The sequence below is a fragment of the Giraffa tippelskirchi genome, chromosome 11, assembly GCF_054371585.1.
Source record: "Giraffa tippelskirchi isolate mGirTip1 chromosome 11, T2T-mGirTip1v1.2.pri, whole genome shotgun sequence".
NCBI classification, from domain to species: domain Eukaryota; kingdom Metazoa; phylum Chordata; class Mammalia; order Artiodactyla; family Giraffidae; genus Giraffa; species Giraffa tippelskirchi.
Window position 1 is genome coordinate 149,213,913 of NC_137285.1, and position 8,601 is coordinate 149,222,513.

Sequence of the window (8,601 nt, forward strand, 5' to 3'; positions counted from 1 at the left end):
TTGAGTATCTACTACATTGAACCACCATGGCAGGGGCTTTGTGGGATCATGATTTCCCACAACAACCCTCCGGAGGGAGCCGGGTATTTCCCTTTGGTAGATGCGAAGACAGGCTTGCAGAAATGGGTTACCCACCTAGCCAATGGCACACTGAATTTGGACCCAGCTCTTTGGCATCCCGAAGCCTGTGCGCCCTTCACTTTAAAGGCCTGATTACAGGCCTCTTCACTGTCCCTCTTTGCCCCAGAGGGGTGGGGAGTGCGGCTGTGTCCTCGATCCCCAAGGGCTGAGAAAACGCTCCCAACTGTGTCCTGAGGGCATTAGAGGCAGCGCTAGCATTGTTGCCCGTACTTGGCAAGGAAGAGAGCAGCAGAGACCTTAGGATCGCCCACCACACTTCTGGGAGCTGGCAGTGTGCAGGCATGCAGTGCGCTTTCAAGTGCCCGCTGATGCCCTAGAGTGTGGGCTTGGGCACAGCGTCCACCAGGCTGCCTCACATCCACTGCAATCAGCAGCGCAGTGAGTGACACAGGCCCTGAAACCCAGACCTCCCTGAGCGGCGGGTGGGACGCTGCTCGGGTGAAAAGTCTAAGGACTTCACCAGCGCCCTCTGGCCTTAGTCACGAGGAGGGCGTGAGGCCCACTGTTCCCAGTGGGAATGCAGAGCTTCTGAAGCCGTACAGCACGGCCTTCCTACGTCTCTACAAAGGGCACGGCTCTGTGCTTCATGTTCTTGAGAGGAACTCTGAAAAGCACCAACTCGTAGGCGCGGGGAGTAAAGGTAAAGGTCACTTACAGTCGGGCTTATGAGCCAGCGGGGCAGTGGGTATCAGAAGTCCCCAGGGTGGCATTCACTTCACAGTGCCAATGAATGCAGGCTCAGGCTTGGGGGCTCAGACCGATGTGGCTTCCTTACTCGAGCCTTCTTCTCTTCTCAAGGACCACGAGTCAGAGAGGGCCGGCTGCCCTGGCTCGCGTCCCTCTCCGATGGGCCTGTGTCCCGCGCTCCGTGCCGTCAGGGTGGACAGCGCTCGGGCCGGGCTCTGGCATGCAGGGAAGGCAGGGTGCGCATGCCGCGGCCGCGGGCACGCGGCAGCCCCGGATTGGACTGGACTCTGAGCTGCGGGTAAGGGGTACGCAGCTGAAGGCAGGCAGGGAGGGGCAGAAAGCGCTTCCCGAGGAAGCAGGGGTCCAGTGTGTCTCAGAGGCTGGGTGAGGAACGGAAAAACCATGAGAAGCAGGGAAGACTTGCCTTACCGGAGGAAATGAGGCAGGGATACACAGTTGGGTCCGGTCACCACTGGAAGTTTGCTGCTGTGTTTGTAACTTTGGTTATGGTATATATCATTTTGCAGTGAATGCATAGAGGTGTATTTCATTCAAGCTTTTCCTTGTTTAAATGGTTTCTTCTGCTTAAGAGCAGTATTTTGATAAAATACTTATTAATATGAAATGCTTAGATTTATCTATACAGTACATTAGGCTCTTTTGGTTTAATGAAGAATGATGTGACTGAAATTTCTTGGTGAGAATTACTGATGACAACTTTAAGTCCCCCAGTCGGTACAATTTTTTTAAAAGGATTTTGTATGTGTGTGTGGCGGCGGGGCGGGGAGGGGGGTGCGTTTTTAAAGCCTTAATTGAATTTGTTAAAATATGCTTCTTTTTTTTTGTTTTTTTTGGCCCAGAGGCATGCGAGCTCTTACTTAGCTACATAACCAGGGCTCGAACCCTCACTCTCTGCACTGGAGGGGAAGTTTTAACGACCGGACTGCAAGGGAAGTCCCTGTGCAATTTTTAAAGTGTATTTATTTTTCTGGCTTCTTCGGGTCTTGTGGGGTGCCCAGGATCTTTGGTCTTTGAGGTGGCATGCGGGATCTTTAGGTGGGGCCTACGGAATCTCGTTCCCCGACCAGGGATCGAACCTGGGCCCCCTGCATCGGGAGCATGGCGTCTTAGCCACCGGACCCCCAGGGACGTCCCTGTTGTGTGTTCATATTGAGCGGACGTGGCAGGGCAGACATCTGTAGAAGTTTCAGACATCAGTGGAGCATGGCTTCAGCTCTGCTGAGTCGCACATGAAGGAATTTTTATCTACTAGACTCAACATTTGAAGTGGCAGCGGGTGCGGGAAAGGTGTACTAACTACAGGTTGGGAGGAAGTAGAAAGATCGGGTCACAGAAGTAGCGTGTCTTCCGAGGGCATTCCCCAGCACTGTGCTAGGAGCTCTGTGCCGCTTTCTCCTGCAGGGAACTTGCAGTATGCCTCAAGAGAGACGTGGACAGACTTAGAAAAGGGTGAAGGGGAAACGAGCGCGTGTCCATAATAACAAAGACATAAACGTGGATCTGAACGCACAGACACTGCATCGTACTTATCTGAAATGGATGAAACGGACTAAAAGGACTGACAACATTCTGTACATGTATATAATGCTACATATAATAAGGTCTCTTAAATTTATTTTTAATTGGAGGGTAACTGCTCTACGATGATGAGTTGGTCTCTGCCATACGTCAGCGTGGAGCAGCCATAGGCACGCGGCATCCCCTCCCTCTTGAACCTGCCTCCCGTCTCCTGCCCCATCCCACTGCTCCAGGCTGTCACAGAGCACCAGGCTTAATAAGGTCTGAAAAGGCGCAAATTTAGTTCCCAGCCCCTAACTCTTATTTTGTAAAGAGAACTCCTGGGACTTCCTTGATGGTCCGGTGGTAAAGAGTCTACCTTCCAATGCAGGGGACAAGGGTTCGATCCCTGGTCAGGGAATTAGGATCCCATGTGCTGCCAGACAACTAAGCCTGCATTGCACAGCCAGAGAAGCCTTCGCCCCGCAACAAAGAGCCCGCGGGCAGCAGTGAAGACCCCGCACAGCAGCAGTGAATAAATAAAAGGCGACCACCGGAGAAGTCCTCTCTGTGGGGACAGATTCCTGACCCTGTCCAGGAACTGCATGGGTTAGAGTTGGCAAATTCTTCATGCACTGATTTCCGAAGATAATTTGGAAAAAGACTCGCAAATTAGCACAAACTGAAAGTCCACGCCTGGAAGAAAATTGACGTTAAGACAGGTTCGAGGGAAGTGAGAGTTTTAATGCAAATGGAAAGTGTGAAGTCACAGCCCTGGACTCGAAGTTGTTTCAGGCGGCTGTGGATTCAAGCCCAATGGATGACTCATCGTTGTGACCGCTGGTCAAAGAGGGACAGGACCAGTAAATAGCTGGAAAGTTGTTTAGAAGGATTTCTGTCTGAACCCTCAGCTCATGACATAGCTGGGCACCTTCTCTTTCTTTTGGGTAAAATAGAAATGCAGGAAGCAGGGGGATGAGACAGGGATTAGTGAAGAGAAAAAGGGGGGAAAAGAAAGATGTGGCTGTCACTCCAGCTGATGCATCTGTGTGTGTCTGCGTGAGTGTTCGGGCCATCCTTTAAAAAAGGATGCTTTCGCCTCCTGCCTCTCATCCTGCCTCAGCTTCAAGCCTCAGACCCAAGGATGAGCCATCCAAATGGAAGTTCATTTAAAAGGTGAAAATGAGGGACTTCCCTGGTGGTCCAGTGGCTGAGAGGCCAAGCTCCAAACGCAGGGGGCCTGGCTTTGACCCTTGGTCCTGGAACTAGATCCCACAGGCTGAAACTAAAGAGTCTGTGTGCCACAGTGAAGACCAAAGACCCCGAGTGCCCCACCTAAGACCTGGCACAGCCAATAAATATTTTTTAAAAAATGAAAATGATTAAAATCATCATTTCATTCAGAAGCTTCTATAGAATTCTAAGGTCTACAGATAAAAACGATAAAAACATAATTTGATCTTTTGATGAAATACATGTGGGGTGTGAGATATGAAAATGCACACGCATGTGGTTCTTAAAATATCCTATTTTGATCAGTCTATTTTTGGCAGAGGGATGCAAAAATGAAAGAATAAGGGAATTGGTAATGGCTAACAATAAAGATTTTGCCTCAGCAAGACCACGAGTTGCTGCTTTTATTTCTGTATCTGGATGAACAAGGGGAATTTCAAGTGATTTCAACATGGGATGAAATGTAATCCCTCCGGCCAGGGCCAGGCTCACTCGAGCGTGCTGGGTGAAGCTCCATGATGCCAGGCCATGGGGTGCGGCTCCCAAGGCCAGCCAGGCAGCCTCGAAAAGGGAGATTTCCCCTACGTTTACCAGCTTGCCTGCAGCTGAGGGAGATTTCCTTTTACCCAGTTTTATATGACACAGATGAAACTTTAGGCAGAAACCAAGTTGAGAATCCACATTGGAAAGTATTCAAACACGCATTTTTATCTGGAACTGCATTTTTATCCACATGTTCAAAGTCACATGAAAGGGAACACTGCACTGGCTCACGTTACACACCTCTACGCTGCTTTTATGTCATTGACTCTTCTGAAGCCCCTGATGCTGGGAAAGACCGAAGGCAAAAGGAGAAAGGGGCAGCAGAGGATGAGATGGTCAGACAGCATCCCTGACTCAATGAACATGGGTTTGAGCAAACTCTGGGAGACAGTGGACGACAGAGGAGCCTGGCGTGCTGCAGTCCGTGGGGTCACAAAGAGTCGGACAGGACTTAGCGACTGAACAACTCCCCTGAAATACTTTCACAAACAGGGCAAACACCAATGAGTGTTAACTTGTTGGAGTTCCCTCCTCGAGTATACAAGAGGTTTGGAGAGTTCTGGCTCCAAAGCTCACCCCACTACCCGTGGCTGCCATGGGACCCTAGGAATCAAGATCGCTCTAGCCTGAAATATCCACTCTCCATCCCTGTAATTCACTCTCCTGGCACACAGCCAGTGGCAGACTTTACAGGATCTCTAACAAGCTGTACTAAGTTTCCAAACTCGGGAGCAAGTCAGTTTTTTCTGAGCTGAAAACAACTCACTTCACTGGATTTCATGCAGCATAGACTCATTTGAGTATCTGAAACTGTTTGTCAGTGACATGCGAACATCGAGTATACCTAACGCCTCCAACAGCTTGGACTAATGGCAGACTTCTTACTGAGGACAGAGCTCTGCAAGCATCTCAGGAAGTAAGTCCCGGGCGTTTGCTAGGGGTCATCCGGCCGGAGCCTAGACTTCACCCGGCTTGTTGCACCGTGGGCCTTTGGCCACTAGAGGCCGACGTGGTTTCACGCAGAGCCTCCAGGAAATCACCCACCTTCCTGGACAGCTGCAGACACGTTCCGGAGACGCGTGGTAAAGAGCCAAGGAAACACGAAGACCAAGGCCCCCTCCAGGAGCAGTGGTAGTCGCTCAGTCGTGTCCGACTGCAGGCTCCTCCATCCGTGGGATTCTCCAGGCAAGAGTACTGGAGTGGGCTGCCTGACATACCAAGAAGTGTCGAATCAAGAAAGAGAAGACAGGACTTACCTGGTGGTACGGTGGATGAGAACCTGTCTCCCAATCCAGGGGAATGTGGTTCGATCCCTGGTCTGGAAAGATTCCACATGCCCAGAAGCAACTAAGCCCAAGCACCACAGTGAGTGAGCCTGAGTGCCTAGAACCCAAGCTGTGCAGCAAGAGAAGCCACCAGGATGAGAAGCGGGGACCACACAGCACAGTCCCTGCCTGCTGCAGCTGGAGAAGGCAGCTGTGTAGCAAAGAAGGGCCAGCACAGCCACAAACAAATAAATAGATAATAAAATTACAAAAAAATGCCCTATAAATAACCCTTAGATTAAACAAAAAGGGAAAGAGAAGAGGTGTGCAAAAATAGCGGTTCCAAAAAGGAAGGAGATTCTGATGCACTGTTGCTGTTCAGTCGCTCAGTCGTGTCCGACTGTTTGAGACCCCGTGGACCGCAGCACGCCAGGCCTCCCTGTCCATCACCAACTCCCAGAGTCCACCCAAACTCATGTCCATTGAGTCAGTGATGCCATCCAACCATCTCATCCTCTGTCATCCCCTTCTCCTGCCTTCAATCTTTCCCAGCATCAGGGTCTTTTCCAGTGAGTCAGTTGTTCGCATCAGATGGCCAAAGTATTGGAGCTTCAGCTTCAGCATCAGTCCTTCCAATGAATGCTCAGGGTTGATTTTCTTTAGGATGGACTGAAACATGCTATAGCACAAATGAAACTTGAAGACTTAATCTAACTGAAATACATTAAGCTGCTTGAAGCAAGCCAGTCACACGAAGGAAACTGATGTGTGGCTCCACTTCCCTTGGGCATCGAGTATAATCAGATTCTCAGAGACAGAAAGTAGCTCTCCCAGGGGTTGAAGGGGGAGAGTGGGGCCCGGGAGGTGTCACATGAGTGTGGAGCTTCAGTTTTGCAAGAGGAAAACGTTCTGGACATTGGTTCCAAACACTAGATATACTTAACACTACTGAACAATATGATTAGAAAAGGGTAAGATGGTAAATCTTACGCTACGTGTTTTTCACTGTAATTGAGGGGAAAGGAGAAAGACTTTCTGGCTCACAAAACAACCTGCCAAGTGATGTAGCTTGCTGTCTGCACTGCTTTCTGCTGGGTATTCCCCGCTTTCAGAATAAAGTACCACCAGGGGGAGCCATTTCATACTGTTCATGGAAACCCAACATTCAGAAAACGAAGATCATGGCATCCAGTCCCATCACTTCATGGCAAATAGATGGGGAAACAGTGGAAACAGTGACAGACTAGTTTGGGGGGCCCCAAAATCACTGCAGATGGTGACTGCAGCCATGAAATTAAAAGACGCTTGCTCCTAGGAAGAAAAGTTATGGCCAACGTAGACAGCATATTAGGAAGCAGAGACATTACTTTGCCAACAAAGGTCCGTCTACTCGAAGCCATGGTTTTTCCAGTAGTCGTGTATGAATGTGAGAGTTGCATTATAAAGAAAGCTGAGCACCAAAGAATTGATGCTTTTGAACTGTGGTGTTGGAGAAGACTCTTGAGAGTCCCGTGAACTGCAAGGAGATCCAACTAGTCCATCCTAAAGGAGATCAGTCCTGGATGTTCATTGGCAGGACTGATGCTGAAGCTGAAGCTCCAATACTTGGGCCACCTGATGCGAACAGCTGACTCATTGCAAAAGACCCTAATGCTGGGAAAGATTGAGGGTGGGAGGAAAAGGGGACGACAGAGAATGAGATGGCTGGATATCATCACCGACTCGATGGACATGGGTTTGAGTAAACTCCGGGGGTTGGTGATGGACAGGGAGGCCTGGCGTGCTGCGGTCCATGGGGTCGCAAAGAGTCAGACACGACTGAGCGACTGAACTGAGCTGAACTGAACTGAGGGGAAGCCATTTATCTTGTTGTCAGGACTTTGAAATACAGGCAGAGAAGGAGAAAAAATAGCTGAAATAGCTCAGTTCGGAGAGCGTTAGACTGAAGATCTAAAGGTCTCTGGTTCAATCCTGGGTTTCAGCAGTGGTTTGGGGCTTCTCTTGGGGCTCAACTGGTAAAGAATCCGCCTGCAATGCGGGAGACCTGGGTTCGATCCCTGAGTCAGGAAGATCCCCTGGAGAAGGAAATGGCAACCCACTGCAGTATTCTTGCCTGGAGAAGTCCATGGACGAGGACCCTGGTGGGCTACAGTCCATGGGGTCACAAGAGTCGGACACGACTGAGCGACTGCACTTTCACCCTCACTTCAGTGTGGAGAGAAGAGAGGCGTAAATATGTAGTCACACTTTGTTGTTGTTCACTGTTGTTCAGTCGCTAAGTTGTGCCCAGCTCTTTGGAACCCAATGAACTGCAGCACGCCAGCCCCCCCTGTCCATCACCAACTCCTGGAGTTTGCTCAAACTCATGTCCATTGAGTCGATGGTGCCATCCCACCATCTCATCCTCTGTGGCCCCCTCCCCTTCTTGCCCTCCATCTTTCCTGGCATCAGGGTCTTTGCAGTGAGTTGGTTCTTTGCATCAGGTGGCCAAACATACAAAATAGATAAACAACAAGGAGCCACTGTATAGCCCAGGGAACTATAGGGCTTCCCTGGTGGCTCAGACTGTAAAGAATATGCCTGCCATGTGGGAGACCTGGGTTCGATCCCTGGGTCAGGAAGATCCCCTGGAGAAGGGAATGGAAATGCACTCCAGTATTCTTGCCTGGAGAGGAGCCTGACATGCTGTAGTCCATGGGGTTGCAAAGAGTCCATCAAAAAGTTTATAATGGGAAAGAATCTAAAAAGTATATACATATATATGTATCTCTCTTCTCTCTCTCTTCAGTTGCTAAGTTGTGTCCAACTTGCGACCCTATGGACTGTAGCCCCCCAGGCTCCTGCATCCATGGGATTCTCCAGGCAAGAATACTGGAGTGGGTTGCCATTTCCTTCTCCAGGGGATCTTCCCAACCCAGGGGTCGAACCCAGGTCTCCCGCATTGTAGGAAGATTCTTTACCAGCTGAGCCACAAGGGAAGCCCAAAAATATTTCAATACAAAAAGATTTTAATAGTAAAATTTTAAAAATATTTTTTTAAAGCTCTCAGGATAGGACTCCCCTGTCAGTCCAATGGTTAAGACTCCATAATTCTTGACTTCCCTGGTGGTTCACAGGGTAAAGAATCTGCCTACAATGCAGGAGACCCCGAGTTCAATCCTTGGGTCAGGAAAATCTCCTGGAGAAGGAAATGGCAACCCACTCCAGCATTTTT

The 8,601-nt window shown here is 49.7% G+C and overlaps 1 non-coding gene across 1 annotated transcript; it reads left to right on the plus strand.

Annotated features, from left to right (window-relative positions):
• The first annotated feature begins 7,298 nt into the window (after positions 1-7,298).
• TRNAF-GAA (transfer RNA phenylalanine (anticodon GAA)) lies at positions 7,299-7,371 on the plus strand. The gene has a single exon. It is a non-coding gene; the product is annotated as a tRNA-Phe (tRNA).
• Positions 7,372-8,601: the final 1,230 nt, after the last annotated feature.